Raw genomic sequence first — 27,001 nt, 5'->3', positions numbered from 1 at the left:
AAGTCTGTACAATTTACCAGATTCAGAAGGTGTCGTTGTTTTGGAACAGTTTGCAGAGACTGGTCCGAAGTTACTGCTTGAGGAACGTCACAACTGAAAGTATTGAAAGGCGACAATTTGATCTTGGGTGGCAGACAAGGGGGACGAGCTTCGAAAAGAGTGGAAGTTTATTAGGTGATCTGCCTATGGGGACAGCGTTGCGATTCCATCCGCCTACTGCGGGCTGCTTGTTGGCAGCTAATGATACGTGGTGGGCCGCACACTCGAGAGACTACATGTATTTCCCCCAATTCAAGCCAATGCGTAGCCCACACACTTCAGTGTTCCATCTAGTGCGACGAACATCATTTTCGCCAGCACATCAGTCCGTAGCACCCGGCTCTCACAAGGGAAGATCAGACACAACGGACCTCAGAGATTCGAGAAAATTTTTAGGCGTAACTCGAAAGCAGCTAGTATAAAACGATTTACGTCATCATGCTCCTGCTTAAGAAAAAATCGAGGTGAAAAGCAATGACGCGGAGTCCGTTTTGGATAACGTGGAATCCATACAATTCTCAAAAATAATAAAATTTGACACATACATTTCAAGCCAGTAGCCTAAAACACTACAGGTAATCGGTGAATTAGTTCATTCTGTCGGTCTCACATGTGCTTGGCTGTTACGCCATCGTTAATCGGGCAGTGTTCGAGCGATCAGCGAACAAACCTACAAATGTCGACGATATTGGTTAGATTCTTGGTTAGAATGTATTTTAGTGGTGCAAATGGTTCTGAGCACTATGGGACTCAACTGCTGAGGTCATTAGTCCCCTAGAACTTAGAACTAGTTAAACCTAACTAACCTAAGGACATCACAAACATCCATGCCCGAGGCAGGATTCGAACCTGCGACCGTAGCGGTCTTGCGGTTCCAGACTGCAGCGCCTTTAACCGCACGGCCACTTCGGTCGGCTGTATTTTAGTCCTCGGCTTTTTCTCTTTTCTTCCTCCAACACATAGTACCCCTTCAGGGAAAACACACAACACACACACACACACACGCACACACACACACACACACACACACACACACACACACACAGACGCGCGCGCGCGCTCACGCGCAGTCGAAATGCTAAGGCCAGCGTATTATGCCGCTAACTAAGTGAAGTTTTCGTGGACAGGTATTATCGGTGTATGTATAAAACATACTCAGACTTCTTGCCGCGTCAGTTCAGGATAAAAGAAGTCTGAGAATGTTTTATACTACAGTGGTGTCACAAAAGGCTTCGTTCTCATTAGCAGTGCACGTTCTTCGTTTGTTTTAAAGGAATTCGTTTTGGTCCACTTGGTACATAGATACAGTAGAAGATATATACTGTACTTATAAAAGTCTGTCAACTGTATGAATTTTATACATGTAATGTTTTCGCAGTTGCGAATATGGACAACCTTCAGCTGTGTAATAGAATGAGAACAATGAAAATTTGTACCGGATCGGAACTCGAACCTGGATTTCCCGCTTATCGCGAGAAGTCGTCTTATCATTAAATTATCCGAGTATTGTAGCTGGATTTGCCACTAACTGTTTTCATAACACATTTTTCAAACAGTATTCACATATACTGCTGGATGTACCAGGAAAATTACATCATTGTACGGCACTTGTTTTAAGAGAAATGACGTCATAAAGACGGAGATGCGTGAAAAACTACTGCATCATGTAAGACGTTAAATTTGTAACTTCGTTGCTACTAACTCTATGTGCAACACTTTTCTCAGACAGTATCCACTTTTGCCACTGAATGAAAATACAAAAATATATCATTGTACAACACATAGTTCTGGTGATATGACGTGATAAACAATGAGATGCGTGAGAGACTGTCCAGGAATGTGTGACATTTAAATGTATTACTTCTTTGCTACTAACTCTACCCAGAACACATTTCGCAGACAGAAGCACGTATACCACTGTATGTAACTACAAAACTGTATCGTTGTACAGACCACATTTCACGAGATACGACATCATAAAGATTAAGCTGCGTGAAAATGAAACTGCAAGGTGAAATTCGCTAGACATACAGGTGAAATACATGTATAAATACACTTGAAGCGTGTCAAATGTAGCTGCACAGAAAGATTTCAGTCACATGTGGTGCACATCTTAGTAACGATCAGGAGAGAAATACTGTAGGGGTAAGAATCACCAGCCTCTTACTGGAGTGAGTGTGATAACTTAGAGAGAGAAGGAATGAGAAGATGGACAGACAGGGGGGGTAGAAAGAAGAGAAAGTCTCAGGTAAGTGGAGGAGGATGAGGAGGAGAAGGAGATGTGCAGAAATAGGGGAGGGGGAGATGGACAGAGACAGAGGAGGAAGAGAAAGGCAGAGAGATGGCGAAAGAGGAGACGAACAGACTGGGGGGGAGGACGAAATGCATAGCAAAAGGGAAGAGGAGAAGATAGACAGAGAGAGGGGATAGGGGGAGAAATGAAAGGTAAAGTGCAAGGAGGGAATGGACAGTGAGGTGGAGGAGGAGACTGACAAAGAGAGGGGGAGGGGGAGATGAACCGAGGCGGAAGGAGCAGAAATTGGGGAGGGGGAAGGAGAACATTGACAGAGAGGGAGGAGGAGGAAATGGACGGAGAGATGTGCAGGATGAGATGGTCAGAAAGGGGGATGGAGGAGGTGACAGAGTGAGGGGGTGGCGGAGATGGCAGAGAGGGGAAGAGGTGGAGACGATGGACAAGGACAGGGGGGAGTGACAGAAAGAGGAGGAAGGATGATGATGACGATGATGATGATGATGATTTTGTTTGGTTTGTGGGGCTCTCAACTTTGCGGTTATCAGGGCCTATACAGATTCCCAACCTTTGCTCAGTCCAATTTGCCACTTTCATGAATGATGATGAAACGATGAGGACAACAGAAACCCCCTTGTCATCTCGAGGCAGGTGGAAATAGGAGGAAGGAGATGTGGATAAAGAGAAAGGGGATGAGTAGAGAGAGGGAGGAGGAGGAGTCAGTAAATAGAGAGAGGGGAAAGGACGAAATGGACAGAGAGGGAGGGGGGGGGGGGCAAGAGGACATGGACAGAGAGAGGGGATAGAGCAAGTAGACTAGTAGAAGACTGGAATAAATAAATACCCAAATTATTCAGTTACTAATAAATAAACTGATAAAACATACTAATTGTAAAATAAAGTTAATGTAATTTGTCAGTGCATCAGACTTGTAGAGGACTCTATACTATAGACTGATATGACGTATACTTAAGCCATCTGAGTCATAACTGTGAGCAGCGGCCTCAGTGTGAATTCAGCCTTCGCCATGAATAGACCTACTGGGGATATGTGTGTACATAAGTGGTTATATTGTTTTAACTTACATTTGCTGATACACATATTGATTTATATGGAAAGCTTAAACAACTCTGCACATAGTAAGGTATGCATGTTACTTCATTGTAACTAGTTTCTTATATGTCTTTTAGGACTGAAAATGGCCACACAGCTACCAAAATCTAGATTTGGAATAAACGGTATTTGCGAGGGATTGCTGTACTCTTTACCACTTGAAATAAATACAGTCTCTCGGCACATCTGTTTCTACACGGAATCAAACCTGGTCCTGGAAGTAGATGATATGGAACTTCAAGAAGTTGGCTGTGAGCACACTGTACAGAACAACGAAATTAAGCATAAAGTAGTTGGACCAAACAACTTTTCAAAATTAGCTCACCAGCGGCCCAACATTTAGATTTGTCGGCCAAGAAGAGTACCTCAAAGACACCTCATTGGCTGCTCAAGCCAGGAGCAGGTACGAGTGACTATGCCTACCGAGGTTAAGAAGCCCTTAAAGATGGAGAACGTCCACCACCACGAGCGATATCCTGTCGTCGTACAGGCCGAATTCGACTGGGTCCTGGCACCTGTGGCACGTTGTGAAGGCGATCCCATTGCCTTTCATACAAAATCACATTGCGGGATGTACCGTATGCGGTAGTATATCAGCCTGTATGCTCGTAGAATCTAATTGCAGCAAATTCTAATTATACGTAATGGCTACTGTCTGAGCTCGAAGAATTTGCCTGGGAAGTTGAGGGTATTTATTGAAACAACATTCCCACCATCGGCTTGCATGAGACTGATGCATTATATGATCAGGCAATTGACAGTCATATTAGTGGGCTGCCACTTGATAGAAAAGCGTTAACTCCACGTAGAGGGATGTTCCGCAGAGCAACTAGTTACATGTCAACTGCGTACACAGGGTTCCATCTCATTATGTTGCCATGTGAACTGTGGACCGCGCTGGGTTATCGGTTAGTCCGATAATAGCCCCTCGACTCTCGCTATCGAAACTCGTGAACAGCGGACAATAATTTACTCACATTCGAAAAACGCCTCGATCTGCTCATCCACTCAGTTTTATTCATTTCTGTTTAGTCACTACTTACTACCTAAGTGTATCAGGAGCTGATGAAGAATAGTGATCGAAACTCTCATACAGGGAGACGAAAGCTGCATTCAGTACAACATACATTGTGCACGGTCTGCAGTCCACTCAAAATTACCCTGTATCAAACAGGAAACGCATATCAATATTAAGCTCCTCACACTGAAGCCGAGTCTTGACGAACAGTTCTTGATGACGAACGATGATGTGAACAACGTCATTATATTTTCAACACATACTAATTTGAAGGTACTGAGTGAGTGTCGCAAATGTGTGCAGATGATACGTTCAAGAGTGCTTCACGGTACTTCACAATTATTCACCATTCATGATCTGAAAGGTAGTGCCTACGTAACACCTGTATTCGTCCACCTGGTTGATAAACGTTCGTGTTCATACACAACAGCGTTATAGCATGTTGCGCAAAATTCTCATGCCCACGATATCCAACCGAAAGATGTTTTCATCTATTTTGAAATTGCCATTCATGAAGCACTGAACGCCACAAGAACTGAAGAAGAAGAAACCTAGCTACTTATCTGTGACGATTTGATGTTTGTCAATTATGTGTTTGTTGACTGACGGTTTGGTTGTAATTTCGGCGGCGAATATGGGAGACTATCAGTCACCCTCCTCATGGCGTCTCCCGCTTAGCGCTGGCTGACTATTCCTCTGTCCTCAGTTCACATGTCCCCAGTTTACTCCTGTCCACAGTTCACATAATTAAGAGAGGGCTGTTTACAGTTCATAAGTTGTGGAGCAGCTCACAACGCATGCAACTTGAAGTACCAGCTATCATAACACTTAAACGCCTTCTTCCACAATTTCAGCAAGTATGATGATCATCTTCTTGTTGAGCACTTGGGTAATTTCGGCTTGAAAGGGGATAAGGTTATTGTCATTCCTGATACCGTTGAATAGTACATTTCATTTTCTAAGCGAATGACGCAAAAAAATATAGCTCCGCTTCCTGGATGCGCTAGGCTTCATGCATGCTGAACCGTGAATTTACTTTCAAAATCTTTTCTTAAAGAATTTACTTTATTTACTGGAGATTCATCAAGAACAGTGACACATTTAATCACACTAGGTGAGCGTGGAAGTAGTTGCCAGGAAGTAACTGAGGGAAAATTACCTTTAACAAATGTGAATTTATTCCTAAAAGCTTTTTCAAATCAGATTTAAAATTACAAGCAGAAAAGTATCCTCGAAATATCAAGTTATAGTTTTATTTAGAGGAAAGAACAATATTAACAGTCGGAGCCTTCGGGCTGAGAAGCTTGCCTGCTCCCTTTCTACACTGCCGTAGTCATGACCGCTCACAACAACTTCTGAAAGAGTACACTGGTGCAAATCTGCAACACACCAGATTACCTTAAACAAAAAAATTTTAACAAGTTATACAAACATGAAAACTATGCATCCAGAATGAGATTGTCATTCTGCAGCGGAGTGTGGGCTGATATGAAACTTTCTGGCAGATGAAAATTGCTTGGGTAGCTCAGTTGGTGGAGCACTTGCCCGTGAAAGGCAAAGGTCGCGAGTTCGAGTCTCGGTCCGGCACACAGTTTTAATCTGCCAGAAAGTTTCATGTAAACTATGCACCCCGTAAGAGGAATGGAAATGGTACAACCCTCAAATTTTTTGCCACCGAAAGTGCAATTTTTTTTAAAGGACTCTTACGGTGGAAGGGTGGCAAGCTTATAACCTAAAATGACTATTTAAATAAAACCCATAAAATGCAGACTTACATAAAATGTACAACGTGCTCTGCCTTACACATCTACCACCTCGCAAGATGATAAGCAAGATAGAAACATATTTCAAGAATCCGGCCTTTAAGCATCACAATAACCACCTTCCCACTGGTGGGCGAACGGAGAAAAATGGTGGGTCGACCCCAAAACAAAGCGGCTGGTGACCTCACCAAGAAAACAAGTAGAATTTAACAAGTAAATGAAACAACATATCTCCAATCACTTAACTTCTAATAAACTGCGATTTCTGGCGAAGACTTGGCGCAGCACCCCCAACGCTCTCCCGAACCGTACGCTGCCAGCCGCTTCAACGGACGCAGGAAGGCGCGCCGTTCTCCCGTCGCACGGCGTCGCAGCTCGCCCTGGCCAGCCCGATGTCGTGGTTCCGCTTCTGTTGCTCTCTTGTGAACCGCGAAGCCACTACCCCTTTCTATACGGCGCTGCCCACTGGACTCACGTGGGGACCTCACACGCGCCGACGCTCAAGGCGGACAAGTCATCTCGTGTCTCAGTGCGCGACCAACCAACCGACCAATCCAACCGCCAATGACCGTTGCCCGAGCAACTCGAGCAAACTGGCGGCCTAACGCGCAGACAGATGCAGGAACTCAGCCCCGACCGGGCGACCACTAGCTGAGTTCTGTTACTGGCGGAGTGGCAAGACTCTCATTTTCTGGCTTAAAGTTTGATCCAAACGACAAACATACTCGCAATCCGACGACAGACAGACGCTGACTGCCCCGCACTGAGCCCGCTGACCAACTGACTAGACTCGCCTCGACTGACCGACTCACATCTACCAACCTTTTTTTTCTTTTCTTTATTGTATTTCAATTCACCATTGGGGCGGGCTGGCAGCATCACATGCGCTGCTCTTCAGAAGAAAGACATAGAACAAACAATGAATACAGTGAAAAATATACGAAGAAGGGAATATGGTGAACATAGATATAAAAAAGGGGGAACGTCATGGAAGGTCTCTGCCGACCTCATAGCGCCCCTTAAATGCACGTGAACAGGCAACGTTTCCGCTTCCCCACCAGAGGGATACACCAAAGCTGCGATTACCACAGCGGCGCCACCGCCAGAAACGGAGGGCGACTGCTTCACACAACGCGCTGCGGCGCGCTCTTCAAAACAGCATTTTTTTTTTAAACATGCGTTTCTTCCAAATACAATGCGCCATGCATATCACCATAGCTGCATATCCCGCTGAAACGCGGTGCCAGCTTGTGACGATGGAGTGCTTTCCGTACGAATATTTGGATTAGACTGAGAGACTCCTCGAAACCACACTGCCCAACGTAACTGCCTTCTCCAGTATACTATCAGACACTGCAATAACAGATGCAGAGTATTAACACGAGTTGAATATTTGAAGGACTTCTATGTCTCTGGTCCAGGAGAACGTGCTGAATTATACGTGAGTACCGATGTGCACAAGTTCGCAGAGAGCGAGGTGGCGCAGTGGTAGCACACTGGACTCGCATTCGGGAGGACGACGGTTCAATCCCGCGTCCGGCCATCCTGATTTAGGTTTTCCGTGATTTCCCTAAATCGCTCCAGGCAAATGCAGGGATGGTTCCTTTGAAAGGGCACGGCTAACTTCCTTCCCCGTCCTTCCCTAATCCGATGAGACCGATGACCTCGCAGTTTGGTCTCTTCCCCCAAACAATCCAAGTTCGCAGACATTTTCGAGATATTTCAGAGTGTGTGCCTGTGTATGTACTCTCTGGAGTCTGCTTTCTTTTACACCACGCCACGACTTCCGTGGAACGCAATGTGAAGAAGAACACGCGTCAGCATCGAACTTTTGACCCAAGTTGAGATGCTACTCTTCTATGAACGTAGGATTTGCGCGGGACTTCCCCAGTGCGTGCAGAGTTATGCCAAGCCGAATAACCCTCGAATGAGTGAGGAGGAGTACTGGTCTTCTCATGATTTAAGGTACATCCGCCACTTGCATGTAAACAACCTTTATGTGTTAGCCAAGCAACAAACTCTATCGTTTGGATGGTTCCTATGGCTGCCTGAAGAGAAAACCGCCAGAGTGAAGGGAAAGATCAGTGTGCGGGTTTGATTCTGTCGAGGGATATGTTCTGGAAAAAGAAGTAACAATCCTACCCATTTGCATGACACGCTCAGCCTCTTGATGCTGTGTCTGTATTGCCTATTGACGTGAAATGTTCCCATCACGAAGCAGTTGGCAATTCTCAGAACAAACAGCGAAATATTCTACAGTTTTACGGTACAGAAAACTCTTCAGTGTCTCAGGTTGTGGATGGAGCTTTTTAGAATCACTAGCGGCATCTGATTAAAGCTGTGTTGCTGGTTGAAAGATTGTGTACGTAAAAACCGAAGAAAGGGCTCTTGCAACCTGACTTCGAAAAAGATTTTACAAATTAATGTAGAATTCAGTTTACGTAAAAACAATGGAAAATGTTAGAGAATATCGCAAAATTAATTTACTTTAGCGCTGTATGAGTCGTAATGCCACAAAATATTACATCGCAAGACCAAATTTCAAGCGAAACGTCACGTTCTTAAGGACTAGTCGCTGTGGAGATGACGAAGGTTTCAGTGCGATCCACGAAACCTGTCTATTTCGGCATGTGTGTCCTGGATCTGTCCAAACTCCACATATACCGATTCTCATATGAGTTAGTGAGTCCATATATCACCGATCAGAAGTTACTTTATATGGATACAGACCGTTTCATATACTGGGTGAAAGGAAGCGATTTTATCTGACGATACTAGGCAGCGACTTTCAATTGAAATGTCCTCCACCGTAGGGAATTACATAATGTGTGAACGAGTACAGGTTGTGACGCAGGAACGACGATATAAGGTAGTTTGGGTTTGATCGTGAGTCGTGCTCTGAAATCTCGATTCGCTTAAATTGAATGTATAAATCGATTGGGATCATTGGTATACGGGGTATGAGCAAGACCTCTCCCGATCCTGAATTTATGATAGTAACTTCAATGACATTACCTCGCCTAGTTTTTTAACCTGGGAACGGGTAGCATTACAAAGTTTCAGACGATTCAGATTGCATAGTAGTATTATAACGATTAGCCAAGCCAACTTTCATAATAAACAGGTCTTCTGTTCAAAACAGCTGCGAGAATGAAAACAAAGCTGCCCACTTTCACAGTACACCACAGCGTTTTACTTCTCGCAGTGAGTTGCAACAGAAAGGCTGTACATTTTTCCACAAAATATGTAGCCTATGTCCATGGGTATGTTCATAAGAGAATCGTGTAAAAATCTGAAGTAAAACGACCAAGAAGTTTTCGAGATTTTTGCTAACAACAATTCGCCTTTATATATTCGTCTAGATAATAGTTCTGTAAAAACTGAAGGACGGAATTGTTTACAGGGTATCAAATAGATTAGGTCTACAGTCGTTTGACTTTAATTAGCATATTACTCGTATAACCGTTGTGTCATAGCTATAAACTACTTATGGCAATGGTACAAAACACTTATAAGCATTTCCTGAAAAGGGATTACTTGCCCCCCTTCCCCCCGCGCACCTACCTCCATCCCCCCCCCCCCTCTCTCTCTATCTATCTCTATCTGTCTATCTCTATTTCGAACATTCATACGCTCCGTTGTTTCCTAGTCTTAACTGAAGTACTTGAGAGACGAAATCTGCACGTTGGGCGGCCACTGAGCTCTAGGGCTTTTGACTTCACACTTGTTCCATTCGAGAGCAAAATGTGGCAAAATGCATGACTCAAAATACACTAATGCTGTATGAAAGAGTTGACCTTTCTGAGACAATATTGTATCCGTAACAAAGCGATGTTATATGAAATACATGAAATGTATACGTCGTTGCGGATACGAACAGCCATCAGTTGTAGAAGGTAACGGCGACACTGAAAATGTATGTCGGTCGGAGATTCGACTCTGGATTTCCTTCTTTAAGCAAGCAGTCGCCTCATGCGCTTTGGCTATCCATTCACGACTCGCCGCCACACCCCAACTTTCATATACGTAAATAGTTCTGGCAATACCGGCCGTGAACTCCTCCTTCTGTGCGGAATGAAACGTATTACCCGAACTCTTACGGGACTTGGTAAGAATGTCTTCCACGAGCAATGAGTATGTTGGGGGGGGGGGGGGGAGGGGACACTACGAATGTAGTGTGTGGACATATAAGGTGAGAATGTGGGTCTCGCGGGAGGCGAGCGCGAGATAATCCCTGCAGTCGCACTATCCTCTGTGCCCTCGGTGGCTCCGATGGATAGAGCGTCTGCCATGTAAGCAGGAGATCCCGGGTTCGAGTCCCGGTCGGGCCACACATTTTCACCTGTCGTCGTCGATATATATCAAAGCTCGTCAGCAGGTGAAGGTATTAATATATAATTCAAATTTCAAACTTTCATATGTCGTCGTTCCTCTGTCAAAACCTTTTCTCGTACGCACATAATGTAATTCGTAAGTGCATGTTTGAAGCAACACTGAATCGTTCTTGTTAATAAAACTGGCAGTGCAATATCGTATTTATCCGACGATACCAGGTAGCGACTTTCAATTAAATCTCCTCGCCTGTACTGGAATTACATAACGTGTTTACGGGTTTACTTTGTGACTCAGGAACAACGACATATGGAAGTTTGGATCGCCTTGAGTCGTGCACATATGGCCAAATGGCCCATACGAATCGCAGCCGCGATGCATCGCTGATGTGTGGCATTATCGCTGGCGTCTCGATGTAAACAGCGGCTGCGTCGCTGTTTATAAGGTCTGTTTTCAGCCGCTTATTTTTTATTGTGGCCTTGCTTGAACCGATTTTGAAGACAGGATGAATGCGATCAACCTCTTGAGGAAAGGTTAAGCAGTGTTTCATGGAGAAAGTACAGATTTCAGGCGATGATGTTGTTGGTGTTCACTCATTGTTTGTTTCTAATGCTGCATTTGTTAATTTGAAAAATCCAGACTTATATTCTTCTATTGTAGACGAATGTGGTAGTGTTATAAAGTTTAATAATTCAGATGCTTCTGTGAGTGACATTATAGTTTCGCATTGCAGGGTTAGGTAGATGAACTGTTAGGGTGTTTGAGTTGTCCTCTGAAGTTCCAGCGAAAAAGATTACTGAAGTTCTTAGGTCCTATGGAAGATTTCTTTCGAATATTGCAGAGAAACGGTCAGAGGCATACATGTTCCCTCTATTGAATGGTATTCGTCAAATTAAGATTGAACTCCAGAGGAACATAATTTCATATACAGGGTGTTACAAAAAGGTACGGCCAAACTTTCAGGAAACATTCCTCACACACAAAGAAAGAAAATATGTTATGTGGACATGTGCCCGGAAACGCTTACTTTCCATGTTAGAGCCCATTTTATTACTTCTCTTCAAATCACATTAATCAAGGAATGGAAACACACAGCAACGGAACGTACCAGCGTGACTTCAAACACTTTGTTACAGGAAATGTTCAAAATGTCCTCCGTTAGCGAGGATACATGCATCCACCCTCCGTCGCATGGAATCCCTGATGCGCCGATGCAGCCCTGGAGAATGGCGTATTGTATCACAGCCGTCCACAATACGAGCACGAAGAATCTCTACATTTGGTACCGGGGTTGCGTAGACAAGAGCTTTCAAACGCCCCCATAAATGAAAGTCAAGAGGGTTGAGGTCAGGAGAGCGTGGAGGCCATGGAATTGGTCCGCCTCTACCAACCCATTGGTCACCGAATCTGTTGTTGAGAAGCGTACGAACACTTCGACTGAAATGTGCAGGAGCTCCATCGTGCATGAACCACATGTTGTGTCGTACTTGTAAAGGCATATGTTCTAGCAGCACAGGTAGTGTATCCCGTATGAAATCATGATAACGTGCTCCATTGAGCGTAGGTGGAAGAACATGGGGCCCAATCAAGACATCAGCAACAGTGCCTGCCCAAACGTTCACAGAAAATCTGTGTTGATGACGTGATTGCACAATTGCGTGCGGATTCTCGTCAGCCCACACATGTTGATTGTGAAAATTTACAGTTTGATCGCGTTGGAATGAAGCCTCATCCGTAAAGAGAACATTTGCACTGAAATGAGGATTGACACATTGTTGGATGAACCACTCGCAGAAGAGTACCCGTGGAGGCCAATCAACTGCTGATAGTGCCTGCACCCGCTGTACATGGTACGGAAACAACTGGCTCTCCCGTAGCACTCTCCATACAGTGACGTGGTCAACGTTACCTTGTACAGCAGCAACTTCTCTGACGCTGACATTAGGATTATCGTCAACTGCACGAAGAATTGCCTCGTCCACTGCAGGTGTCCTCGTCATTCTAGGTCTTCCCCAGTCGCGAGTCATAGGCTGGAATGTTCCGTGCTCCCTAAGACGCCGATCAATTGCTTCGAAGGTCTTCCTGTCGGGACACCTTCGTTCTGGAAATCTGTCTCGATACAAACGTACCGCGCGACGGCTATTGCCCCGTGCTAATCCATACATCAAGTGGGCATCTGACAAATCCGCATTTGTAAACATTGCACTGACTGCAAAACCACATTCGTGATGATCAGTAACCTGTTGATGCTACGTACTGATATGCTTGATGCTAGTACTGTAGAGAGATGAGTCGCATGTCAACACAAGCACCGAAGTCAACATTACCTTCCTTCAATTGGGCCAACTGGCGGTGAATCGAGGAAGTACAGTACATACTGACGAAACTAAAATGAGCTCTAACATGGAAATTAAGCGTTTCCGGACACATGTCCACATAACATCTTTTCTTTATTTGTGAGTGAGGAATGTTTCCTGTAAGTTTGGCCGTACCTTTTTGTAACATTCTGTATGAGGGTGTGTGGCTATCGAGTTGTTATGTATGACGAACAACCTCAAACGTGCGCTCTATGTAACTGCCCTGAGCCCATACGGAATGAGTGCAGTAAAAGGCGCGTCCCGCTGATGCCGACTTCAGAGGTTACAATTCCTGGCCCGACGCGTAACCTCAAGTTAACTTACGCTGCCGCCGCATCGATCGCACGCCGCACTACCTTCAACAGCAGGGCTGGGAAAGGCTCCTGTGACACTGGCGGTGCCCAGAAACGACAGAGTACCGAGTCCAGGTGAAACCGATCGAAAATCTGACAAGCGGCCTCCAAATGAGGAAACAAATGAATTATCCGGTATGACGAAGTCTGTCAACTATGCAGCAGACAATACTGAACACCACAGAAACTGAAAGCGCACTGCGCTCTTCGCTTTTGTAACTCGAAGAGCTGATGATTTCAGATAGGTCAGCAATGGATATTGAAGGTACGCCAGACCCACGTACAGAGTTAAATGATGAACAAACGTAAAGGGGGCCAAAAAAAAGAGAAGTGGAAAAAGCCAGTTGAGAAGCACACCAAAGTGTACAGAAAGAAGATACCGGCAAACAATCTAAAGTTACAAATGTAACTGTGAAAGAACCAAACATCGAACTTCACAATGACACCCCCAAAAGAAATTCTGATAAAAAGAAGGAACACACGTCGACTGAGGATTCCCCCATCAACTCAACAGAAAAATCGTCTGACTTGTCTCCTGCGGCATCCTCAAGGAGAAAAAGGAACGCCAAATAGCGGAGACTGGCACACGAAGCCGCAGAGAGTTTGGCCCCTTCTTTAAGAGTCAAACTCAGGTCCATACTGGAGCAAGACAAGAAAATGGACGACTCTACAATAGAAAATGCCAATGAGTGTCCTGCAGGAAGCAAAAGTCTGATGAATTCTGAAAATGGACAACAATCGTCACATAACGAGATCGGAAACAAAACTGGAGAAACAGGAGACGAACCGCTACTTAGTCAAAGCACGTCAGAGACAAGATTAGACTGGGCAGACGATGGAGAGGAACGAACAGACGAAGATATAGACGACAACTCTATACAACACGAAGATATTTTTTATTAAAAGAGTGGCAAATGCTGTAGAAAGAAGGAAAGCGGAAGAAGAAATGAAAGGAAAAATGCAGTGACCTTTATGAAAGCTTCGACTTCAGATGAATAACACATCTTGATGGAACAAACTTATAATGTGAGTACTTTGAATATAAATGAAATACAAAATGCAATTAAAGCAGCTCTCGTTAAAACTCCTTTTTTGTTAGTCAGACACCAATATAGTGTTTTTGAAAGAAGTCAATATTAGGGGTCTGTATGTAGCTGGCTACAATAAAATTTTGAACATAGCTCATGAGCACAACTCTGGGACAGTTATCCTTGCCAGGGAAGGAATTGAAATGACAGATGTCTGTTTTTTAGAGTCGAGAAGCGCCATAGGTGTAAAATTTTTAATACAACTTTTAGGAATATCTAAAGGGAGAGCGAGGTGGTTGAGAAACACAACCGAATTCCATTTTACTCTCGTATACGCAAACCTCTACGAGAAATCAATGTCACAAGATATTTGAATGCATATTAACAGACCAGAGCCAAGCTTATAAATATCAAGAGATCAAAGCTAGAGGACTTAAAAATAAATTCACACACACAAAACCGTTATAGAAGACGAAAATATCTCAATATATCATCTCATACGATATGAACAACAAAGGAGAAGAAATTTTATTGAGTACCTCCTAGCGGAGGACACGAGAGTTCTGACAGGTGAAAAAGCTATCATGAATGAGCCTTTTCGAATTTGTGATACACTCTACAGTCAAAAGCAGGTTGAAGACAATGTGGTGAGAGATTTTTTATCCATATCTGGAGTCGAAGACACAATAACAGAAGAGGGTAACCTAAATATGACGGCGGAAATAACCGCAGAAGAAGTTTTAGATATATGGAAGTCATCACCTTCTAAAAAGTCACCAGTCGCTGATAGGTTGCCATTAGAATTTTATAGAACATATTGGCATACAACAGGAATAATATTTACTGAAATTATAAATGAAGTCTTGAAAGGAGAAGCTGTCCCAATATAGGCTTTAAGCAGAGTGTCACTGTGCTTCTTCTAAAAAGAAGGAACACAGAAATAAAGGATATAACTAAAATGAGACCTATCACGCTATTGAAGTCAGATCACCAAAAAAAAAAAAAAAAAAAAAAAAAAAACAGCGAGGGTTGTCAAGGAGAGACTAAATCCAGTCTTAGAAAAGATCATTGGATGCCATCAAACTTGTCTTCCAGGGTGTAGCATATTCAAGATGATAAGTGAATACAGGGACTTGGTCGTAATCTTCCCAAACGGAATATGGCGGTCTTCCTTTTACAGACTTTGCAAAGCCGTTCAACAGAGTAAACCACGGATACCTTTCCCAAAGCTTGAAGTACATGGGATTAACTAATACTAAAGCGAATGTGTTAGCTAACAGTTTAACAGGTATCAAATCAAAGGTATCACTGAATGGACAGTATACTAAGGACATTCTGATTGGAAATAGTCTCTCGCAGGGAGTCAGTTACCAGTGATGCTGTACGTTGTAGCACTGGAACCTCTTATGAGACCTTTAAATGACGCACTAGATGGCATATCAGTCTCAGATCCTAAGGAAGTTTTTAATGCGTACCCTCACGACGCTTGTTTGATAATAAGAAGCAACGATGACGCAGTGCGTATAATAGAAAATTTACTGCTATACTGCAACGCAATGCGTGCAAAAGTTAATGAGGCGAAGAGCGCATTTTTAAATCTTAACGGTCTCAAAAACGTTCAGATTGCTTAGGCCAAACGCGTAGAGCACCATTCTGCCTTGGGTGTAACTTTTTATGGCTGGCCCCTTCGAACAATAGCATCCAACTGAAAAAAGGTGTTAGACAGAATTTGTGGCACCCTCAAATTACATCATATGAGAGATCTCAACATAAAGAAAAAATTAAAATCATCTGTTGTGCAGTTCTCTCAAAAGCGACGTGTGTGTGGCAAATTTTACCCAGCTTAAGAAGTAAAAAATAGTTAACATGACAACTGTTTGTCGCTACAAGGTGCAAGGAGAAATTTTTAGAGTTGCTACAGCAATAATAACCATAAAATGGAAGTGGGAGTACCTACAGAAATCCAGACACAAGCTACGACATTGTTTATAAAGAGATCCCGGAAGCTCATACATAAATCCAGACGAAAACTACTACTTTATCTATAAAGAGATCTCTGCAACTAATTGACAGCCATCCAATCAGCGTAAAAGCTAAGATATTCCAGTTTTTTAGACCTGAAAGCTTGCAGGCTTTGTCAACATAAGTACACACATCAAGAAAAATTTTGCATCACCTCGGGTCTGAGCGTTCCGGAACCTGTACAGAAAATTGGAATAGAGATCAACATAAACATCATTTCCGCCCTTTTTATTGCTCATGAAAACCACACATGGCATGTTGTACCACCATGCAGCGAGACCTTCAGAGGTGGTGGTCCAGATTGCTGTACACAGCGGTACCTCTAATACCCAGTAGCACGTCCTCCTGCATTGATGCATGCCTCTATTCGTCGTGGCGTACTATCCACAAGTTCATCAAGGCCCTGTTGGTCCAGATTGTCCCACTCCTCAACGGCGACTCGGCGTAGATCCTTCACAGTTGTTGGTGTGTCACATCGTCCATAATCAGCCCTTTTCATTCTATCCCAGGCATGTTCGATAGGGTTCATTTCTGGAGAACATGCTGGCCACATTAGTAGAGCGATGTTGTTATCATGAAGGAAGTCATTCACAAGATGTACACGATGGGGGCGCGAATTGTCATCCATGAAGACGAATGCCTAGCCAATATGCTGCCGATATGGTTACACTGTCGTTCGGAGGATAGCATTCACGTATCGTACAGCCGTTGTGGCGCCTTCCATGACCACCAGCTGCCTAGGTCTGCCACAAATAATGTCATCCCAAAACAGCAGGGAACCTCCACCTTGCTGCACTCGCTGGACAGTGTGTCTAAGGCGTTCAGCCTGATCGGGTTGCCTCCAAACAGGTCTCTGACGAATGTCTGGTTGCAGGCATATGCGACACTCATCGGTGAAGAGAACGTGATGATAATCCTGAGCGGTCCATTCGGCATGTTGTTGGGCCCATCTGTACCGCGCTGCATAGTGTCGTAGCAGTGATGGACCTCGGATTGGACGTCGGGAGTGAAATTGAGCATTTTGAAGCCTATTGCGCACAGTTTGAGTCGTAACACGGCGTCATGTGGTTGCACGAAAAGCATTATTCAACATGGTGGCGTTGCTGTCAGGGTTCCTCCGAGCAATAATCCGTATGTAGCGGTTCACTGCACAAGTAGCCCTTGGGCGGCCTGAGCGAGGAATGTCTCGACAGTTCCTGTCTCTCTGTATCTCCTCCATGTCCGAAAACATCGCTTTGGTTCACTCTAAGACACCTGGACACTCCCCATGTTGAGAGCCCTTCCTGGCAGAAAGTAAAAATGCGGACGCGATCTAATCGCGGTATTGACCGTCTAGGCATGGTTGAATGACAGACAACACTACTAGCTGTGTACCTCCTTCCTGGTGGGATGAGTGGAACTGATTGACTTTCGGACCCCTCCGTCAAATAGGCGCTGCTCATGCATGGTTGTTTACATCTTTGGGCGGGTATTTTGACATCTCTGAACAGTCAAAGGGGCTGTGTGTGTGATACAATATACACAGTCAACGTTTATCTTCAGGCGTACTGGGAATGGGGGTGATGCAAGACTTTGGGCAATAAATCCCAAAGTGAAACACATTAGATTTTTACTACATGGAACTCAGCTACATGAGATGTATTTTGCAGGATAAAAACATGAGGAACTGTCGATATATGTTCGGTAGACTAATATCAGCGGCTAACTAAAAAAAGATGGAGACAAAGTTTCCAAACAGAAATTAAAAAATAATTTGGTGAAATTTACATATGTTGAAAAGAAAAACTAAATAAATCAGAAAGAGAAAAACGAAAAGAAAAAAATGGTAATACGACCGCTCGCTGTAAGCGGAAAATCCGGGCTCGAGTCCTGGTCGAGCACAAATTTCCACTGTCGTCATACCCTTCTGCCTTTGATGGTTGTCCATATTCGCACTTTCGAATACATGTAAAATATTTCATGACGGTTTGAAGCGACTGGAGGTACAAACATCTTAATGAAGATTTGGTGTTTCTAAATTAAATAATGTGAGACGTATGAGCGTGTGAACTTTCTCGTCGTAGTAACAACTTCGCGTGGCCTGTTTCATGCTCTGTACAGAACATTTTAGCAAGCACCTGTTACGAAGAAGACCACTGAAACGACCGAATGTTTAGCTCGCGAATAGTTGTGGATTTGTGACTGGTAGAACGTGAAAATTAGTAGGTCGGACTTACTAAAATTCTGGCTGCTTTTGGAGTGAATATTTGTTATAGAGAGACAGAGAACTTTGAATGATAACGTTTTACAATATTAAATTCTGGCTTGATAGCCATTTCATATGTTTCAATATGAATAAAAAGCATCGTTTACCTAATTTTAAACGCTTTTCACACTGAAGATCCAGAACGCCCGATTTTTTAATCATGAACTTTCAGGAACTCACTTTCAACTAGAGTTACACGGCCTCTGCGTGGTAGGTATTTGGTGGTGATTTCATCAACGCTGCTTTACACTGCCTATCACGTATCTGATACCACAGAGCGAAGGGACATCGGCAAGAATCCCATCGAGGTAGGTGGACTGAACGATAGCCTTGACAAAAACGCAGACGACCGACCCCGTCCCGCCGAAGGGCGTATTCGCCGCAGTGCCTGTTACTTTGCACATGCATGGATGTCCAGAGGAACTTTGCGTTGTAATTCAGAATAAAAAAGGCACTGCAATATCGGATTCAATTAAAATATCCTCCCCCAGTATCGGAATTACATGATGTGTGTACGAATGCAGGCTGTGACGCACGAGCGACGACATATGGAAGTTCGGGTTCGGCCATGAGTCGTGTCAAGAAACGCTCATTCTCTTAAACTGAATAGATAAATCGGTTTTAATCATTGGTATACCGGTTATGAGACAGACCACTCCCGATCATGGATCTATGAGGATCTACATCTACATTTACGTGATTACTCTGCTATTCACAATAAAGTGCCTGGTAGAGGGTTCAATGAACCACCTTCAAGCTGTCTCTACAATTCCACTCTCGAACGGCGCGCGGGAAAAACGAGCACTTAAATTATTCTGTGCGAGACCTAATTTACATTATTTTACCGTGATGATCATTTCTGCCTATGTAGGTGGGTGCCAACAGAATGTTTTCGCAACCGGAGGAGAAAACTGGTGATTGAAATTTCATAAGAAGATCCCGTCGCAACGAAAAACGCCTTTGTTTTAATGATAGCCACTCCAATTCACGTATCATGTCTGTCACACAATCTCCCCTATTTCGCGATAATACAAAACGAGCTGCCCTTCTTTGTACTTTTTTGATGTCATCCGTCAGTCCCACCTGATGCGGACCCCACACCAAACAGCAATACTCCAGAATAGGGCTAACAAGCGTGGTGTAAGCAGTCTCTTTAGTAGACCTGTTGCACCTTCTAAGTGCTTTGTCAATGAATCGCAGTCTTTGGTTTGCTCTACCTACAATATTATCTATGTGATCGTTCCAATTTAGGTTATTTGTAATTGTAAGCCCTAAGTTTTTAGTTGAATTTACAGCCTTCAGATCTATGTGACTTATCGTGTAATCGAAATTTAGCTGATTTCTTTTAGTACTTATGTGAATAACTTTACACTTTTCTTTAGTCAGGGTCAATTGCACCATACAGATATCTAAGTCATTTTGCAATTCGTGTCGATCATCTGATGGCTTTACAAGACGGTAAATGAGAGCATCATCTGCAAACAATCTAAGACGGCTACTCAGATTGTCTCCTATGTCGGTAATATAGATCAGGAACAATAGAGGGCCTATAACACTTCCTTGGGGAACGCCGGATATTAATTCTGTTTTACTCGATGACTTTCCGTCTATTACTACGAACAGTGACCTTTCTGACAGCAAATCAAGAATCCAGTCGCGCAACTGAGGCGATACTCCGTAGGCACGCAGTTTGGTTAGAAGAGGCTTGTGAGGAACGGTGGCGAAAGCCTTCTGGAAATCTAAAAATATGGAATTAATTTGACATTCCCCGTCGATACCACTTATTACTTCATGAGCATAAAGAGCTAGTTGTGTTTCACAAGAACGATATTTTCTGAAACCGTACTGACTATGTGTCAATGAATCGTTTTCTTCGAGGTACTTCATAATGTTCGAATGCAGTATATGTTCCAAAACCCTACTGCAAATCGACGTTAGTGATATAGGCCTATAATTCAGCGGATTACTCCTACACTTCCCTTTATGGGTATTGGTGTGACTTGAGCAATTTTCCAGTCTTTAGGTACGGATCTTTCTGTGAGCGAGTGGTTGTATATAATTGCTAAATATGGAGCTATTTTATCAGCATACTCTGAGAGGAACCTGACTGGTATACAATCTGGACCGGAGGCCTTGCCTTTATTAAGTGATTTAATCTGCTTCGTTACTCCAAGGATATCTACGTCTATGTTTCTCATCTTGGCAGTTGTTCTTGATTTGAATTCAGGAAGACCTACTTCGTCTTCTTTGGCGAAGGAGTTTCGGAAAACCGTGTTTAATAAATGTGCTTTAGTGGCACTGTCATCAGTGACTTCACCGTGGTTATCGCGCAGTGAAGGTATTGATTGTGGCCTGCCACTGGTGTGCTTTATGTATGACCAGAATCTCTTTGGGTTTTCTGCCAGATTTCGAGACAGAATTTTGTTGTGGAAATTATTAAAAGCATCTCGCATTGAAGTACGCGTCATATTTCGAACTTCTGTAAAATTTTGCCAGTCTTGGGGATTTTGCGTTCTTTTAAATTTGTCATGGTTTTTTCGTTGCTTCTGCAACAACGATCTGATCCGTTTTGTGTACCATGTGGGATCGGTACCATAACTTATTAGTTTATGTGGTGTATATAGCTCAATTGTTGTCGATACTATCTCTCTGAAAACATCCCACAACTTTTCTACACTTACATGATCAGATCGTAAGGAGTGAAGACTGTCTCTTAAAATGGCGTTAAGAGCATTTTTATCAGCTTTTTTAAATAGATATACCTTGTGTTTCTTTTTGATGGTTGTAGATGTTACGGTATTCAGCCTAGCAGCAACTGCATTGTTGTCGCTAATCCCTGTATTCGTCACAATACTCACTATTTGTCCAGGATTATTTGTTGCTAATAGGTCAAGTATGCTTTCGCAACCATTTACGCTTCGAGTGGGCTCATGAACAAATTGTTCAAAATAATTTTCTGAGAAAGCATTGAGTACAATTTCGGATGATGTTTTATGCCTGCCGCCGGCTTTAAACGTATAATTTTTCCAGCATATCGAGGGTAGATTAAAGTCACCACCGACTATAATTGTATAAGCGGGGTACTTATTTGAAATGAGACTCAACTTTTCTTTGAACTGTTCAGCAACTAAATCTTCTGAGACTGGGGGTCGGTAAAACGATGCAATTAATAGTTTAGTCCGATTGTCAGGTATAACCTTTACCCATACTATTTCACACGAACTATCAACTTCAATTTCACTAGAAGGCAAATTACCTCTGACAGCAATAAATACTCCCCCACCAACTATATTTAATCTATCCTTTCTGAACACTGTTAGATCGTTTGAAAAAAATTCGGCTGAACTTATTTCCGGCTTTAGCCAGCTCTCTGTACCTACAAAAATTTGAGCTTTAGTGCTTACTATTACGCGGAACCCGGAAACCCACCACCCGATGGCCAAGTCAAGGAATCTGCAGCCTACACGGTCACTGAACATCCTGAACCTCTTATTCAGACCCTCCATTCGGCTCTGCACCAAAGGACCGCAGTCGATTCTATCGACGATGCTGCAGATGGTGAGCTCCGCCTTAATCTCGCAAGCCAAGACCGGCAGTCTTTACCATTTCCGCTAGCCGCCCAAAACCAAAGAGAATCTCCTCCGATCCAAAACGACACACGTCATTGGTACCGACATGAGCCACCACCTGCAGTTGGCTGCACCCTGTACTATTCATGGCATCCGGAAGCACCCTTTCCATATCCGGAATGGCTCCCCCCGGAATGCACACGGAGTGCACACTGGCTTCCTTCCCCTGGAGGGGATAGTAATTTCAGTGACATTACCTCGCCTAGTTTTAATCTTTGAACGTGTAGCATTACAAAGTTTCGAACGATTCAGACGTAATGGCATTATAATAGTAAACTGATCCAATCTCCATTCCATACAAGTTTCTGTTAAAACCAACTACCAGAAAGAAAACGAAATCTCCCACTTTCACAGCATAGGACAGCATTTTCTTCCGCGCAGTGAGTTTTAATAGAAAGCTTGCATTTTTTTTAAAGATGTAGTCTATGTCCATCGAATGTTTATTTGAGTATCGTATAAAATCGGAAGTAAATCGAACGAAAACTTTTCGAGATTACTGCTAACAACGCCCCCCCCCCCCCCACCCTCACAGATAATGGTTCTGTAAAAACCAAAGGACAGGTTAAGTAGTGTGTAAGCTTAGGGACTGATGACCTTAGCTGTTAAGTCCCGTTAGATTTCACACACATTTGAACATTTTTGTTTCAATTAGCAAAGTACTTGTACAACCGTTGTTTCCAAAATCAATGGTAATTTTTACGAAGAAATGGTCAGTCTCTTTGTGGTAATGATCATATTGTAGAATAAAATGAGTTCCATAGCTATAAAGAACTTGTGGCAATCGTAAAAAACACCTACAAACATTTTCTGAAATGTGACCGACTTAGCTCCCCCCCACCCCCTCTGTCTCTCTGTCTATCTATCTGTCTATGTATCTCTATTTGGAACATTCCGATACTCCATCGTTTTCTACCCTTAACTGAAGTAGTTGTGTTACGAAATTTGCACTTAGGGCCGCCTTTGAGCTTAAGGGCTTTTGACTTCACAATTGTTCCATTTAAGAACAAAATGTGGCAAACCTATGGGCCTGTACAACTCTGAAAATACACTAATGCTATATGAAAAACGTAGACCTTTCAAAGACAATAGTGTATGCGTAACAACGCAATGTGATACGAAATACATGAAATACGTACGAACAATCATCAGTTGTATAAGGGAATGACGACAATGAAAGTATGTCTCGGACGGGGACTCATAAACACGATTTCCCACTTTATGCTAGCTGACACCTGAGGCCGGCCGGAGTGGCCGTGCGGTTCTAGGCGCTACAGTCTGGAACCGAGAGACCGCTACGGTCGCAGGTTCGAATCCTGCCTCCGGCATGGATGTGTGTGATGTCCTTAGGTTAGTTAGGTTTAAGTAGTTCAAAGTTCTAGGCGACTGATGACCTCAGAAGTTAAGTCGCATAGTGCTCAGAGCCATTTGAACCATTTCACACCTGAGACCACTTTGGCTATCCGTACATGACTCACAGCCTGACCCAAACTTCCATATTTTGTCGCCCCTCCGTCACAACCTGCAATCGGACACACATTATATAATTCATGCAAGCATGTCCGAAGGAAAATTGCATCGTTCTTCTTAACACGACAGACAGTGCAGTGTAGTATTTATGCGATGGTACCAGGCAGAAATCTTATGCGACTTAACTGCTAAGGTCATCAGTCCCTAAGCTTACACACTACTTAACCTAAATTATCCTAAGGACAAACACACACACACTTATGCTCGAGGGAGGACTCGAACCTCCGCCGGGACCAGCCGCACAGTGCATGAGTGCAGCGCCTTAGACCTCTCGGCTAAGACTTTCAATTAAAATGTCCTCCCCCATACGGGAATTACATAATGTGTGTACGAGTACAGTTTGTGACTCAAAAACGATCACATATCGAAGTGCACGGAGAGGCAAATGGTAAGGCGACCGAACGCGATAAGCAGGATATACGATTTCGAGTTCCGGTCCAGCACAAATTTTCATTGTCGTCGTTCCAGTCTGCAGGTGGCGGTTGTCCATATTCGCAATTGCGAATAAATGTAATGTTCATTCATGTTCAGAACAAAAAGAACACGTTGAACCATTAGAGACACGATGTTCATATTCACAGGTCATGTCCATTAGTATGTCGTGCGAAATGATTAGTATTTCAGTCATCTCGGTTCAGCATGTGTCCTGATGCCTAGTAGACACAGTATGTGACATTGGCCCCGATGACTTCTCTCTGCGTAATGGCATCGGCTCGTATAAGGCGCGAATAACGTCCTGTGGTATAGCCATCCGTGCTGCATTCACCTGGTTCCAAAGTTCATCTGTGGTGGTTGGTATTGGGTCACAGCGTTACATCTGTCATTTCACCATATCTCACACTTCTCGATTGGTGACAATTCTGGTGATCTGGAGGGTCAGGGCAAAAGTCTGTCATCCTGTGACAGCAAGAAGGCACGTGTTCATGCAGGAACATGTGGTTGCGAATTGTCTTGCTGAAAAATTGCATCTTTCGTGTTGTGCAGAAAGAGTGTGGCTACGGGTCGCTGGATGTCATTCACGTAGGTCACACTGGTCGCAGTGCCCTGGACGCGCGTCAAATGTGATTTGTCATTGAAGCCAATAGCAGCCCACACCATAAGGTCTTGAGCTGGCGCTGCATGTCATGTGCAAATACAGTCACTCTGATGCCGCTCCCCCTGTCTGCAGCGAACCAAATGTGATCATTTTCAAACAAACAGAACATGGTTTCGTCCGAAAACACTATCCGATGCCATTCCTGTCCCCAGTGACGTCGTTCTGCACAACATTGGCGTCTAAAGGTAGGCGGAGAAGTGGACGACGCGCACGTAACTCATACCGTTATAAACGGCGACGGACTGTCACCCTTGGTAGTGTAAGGTGTGTCACACAGCTACACTGTTGCGCCAGAGCTGAGGAGAATGCAGATGTGTCCTGACCCATCTTGCGTTGTTCTACGGCCTTCTGTGAACCATTCTGCACGCACCCAATGCACTGACGAAACACTGCGTACCTCACGAGTACCTCGAATGGATGCATCACATTCTCTCATGCCAATAACGCTCCCTCTTTCAGACTCTCTGATTTGAGATTAAGGTTTCCGCATACGTCTGCGAGACCCCCTGCACGTTTGCTCAAGTCACACTGATCCATTACCTTCTGTTTATAGCGACAAAGAGAGCCGCAGGCACATTTTACCGACAGGTGGTGTTGCGCCGCGATATCGATGTTGACCTTGAACCCACAGTCTGACATGGTTCAAATGCTAACCATTTCTGCAGAGCCTACTAATGCACATGTCCTGCGAATATGAACCTTCTGTCTCTGGTCGTTCATGGTATTCTGTTTTTTTTCTGAACATGTGTGTATATCATTACGGCTGAAGTCGCCGCGCTGCAGTGCACCGTAATTCAGAACAACAAGGCATTGCAATATCGTATTCGATGAAAATGTCCTCCGACGTACTGTAATGTGTGTACGAGTACATATTGTGACGCAGGAACGACGACATATTATAGCTTGGATTCGGAAATGAGTCGTTTTCTCTTAAATTGAATGGATAAATCAATTTTGATCATTGATACACGGAGTGTGAGAGAGACCTCTTCTGATCATGGATCTATGAGGATAGTAGCTTCAATGACATTATCGACCCTAGTTTTAAACTGTGAAGTGTAGCATTACAAAGTTTCACAAGATTCAGATTGCGTAATGGCATTATAATTGCAAACCAATCCAGCTTTCAATAAATACAGGTTTCTATTAAAACCAACTGCGAGAAAGAAAACGAAACCACCCACTTTTACAGCATAGCACAGTATTTTCTTTCTCGTAGTGAATTTTAACCGAAAGCCCATACGTCTTTCTTTTTTAAACATACATGTAGTCTATGTCCATCCGAATGTTTATTAGAACACCGTGTAAAAAATCAAGTAAGTCAAACAAAAACTTTTCGAGATTGTTGCTAACAAGGTTTCCCCTTTATATACCCGCGCAAATAACAGTTCTGTAAAAACCAAAGGACGGAACTCTTTACTTGGTATCAAATAGATGACACCTACAGTCGTTTGGCCTAAATTATCAGAGTACTCGTTCAACCGTTGTTTCCAATGGTAATTTTTACGAAGAAATGGTCAGTATCTTTGGTAATCATTATAGTGGAGAATAAGATGGGTTTCATAGCGATAAAGAACTTATGGCCGTGATACAAAACACCTGCAAACATTACCTGAAACATGATTGACTTGCCGGCCGTCTCGCTCCCTCTCTCTCTCTCGCATTCTCTCTCTATTTGGAACACTCGGATACTCCATCATTTCCTTGCCTTAACTGAAGTAATTGTGTTACGAAATCTGCACGCTGTGCGGCATCTGAGGTCAGGGACTTGTCACTTCACATTTCCTTCATTGAAGAACTAAATGTGGCAAAACGATGGGTCTGCACGGCTCTCAAATTACACTAATACTATATGAAAAAGGTTGACCTTTCGAAGACAATACATTATCTGTAACAAAGCAACGTTATACGAAATAATGGAATGTATTCGCAGTTGCGAATGCGACCAAGCATATGCTGTATAAGGGGGTAATGACAATGAAAATTTGTGTCGGATCAGGATTAGAAACCGGATTTCGCACTTTACATGAGTGGCCGCCGTAACCCAGTGGTTCCCAATCTTTTTGAGACAACTACCCCTGAATAAGCTGATGTAGAAACCAATACCACCAACAGAGTGTAGTGTCTAACTAAATTTGAGAGAGGAAAAAAGATAGCAAGACGCAGTTATTCACAAACGAGCAGGAGAAAAGTCAGTCCATATACACGAAAACAATAAAACACGCTCA

This window comes from Schistocerca piceifrons, chromosome X (assembly GCF_021461385.2).
Source record: "Schistocerca piceifrons isolate TAMUIC-IGC-003096 chromosome X, iqSchPice1.1, whole genome shotgun sequence".
Lineage (NCBI taxonomy): Eukaryota > Metazoa > Arthropoda > Insecta > Orthoptera > Acrididae > Schistocerca > Schistocerca piceifrons.
Note: the sequence above shows the minus strand (reverse complement) of the source record.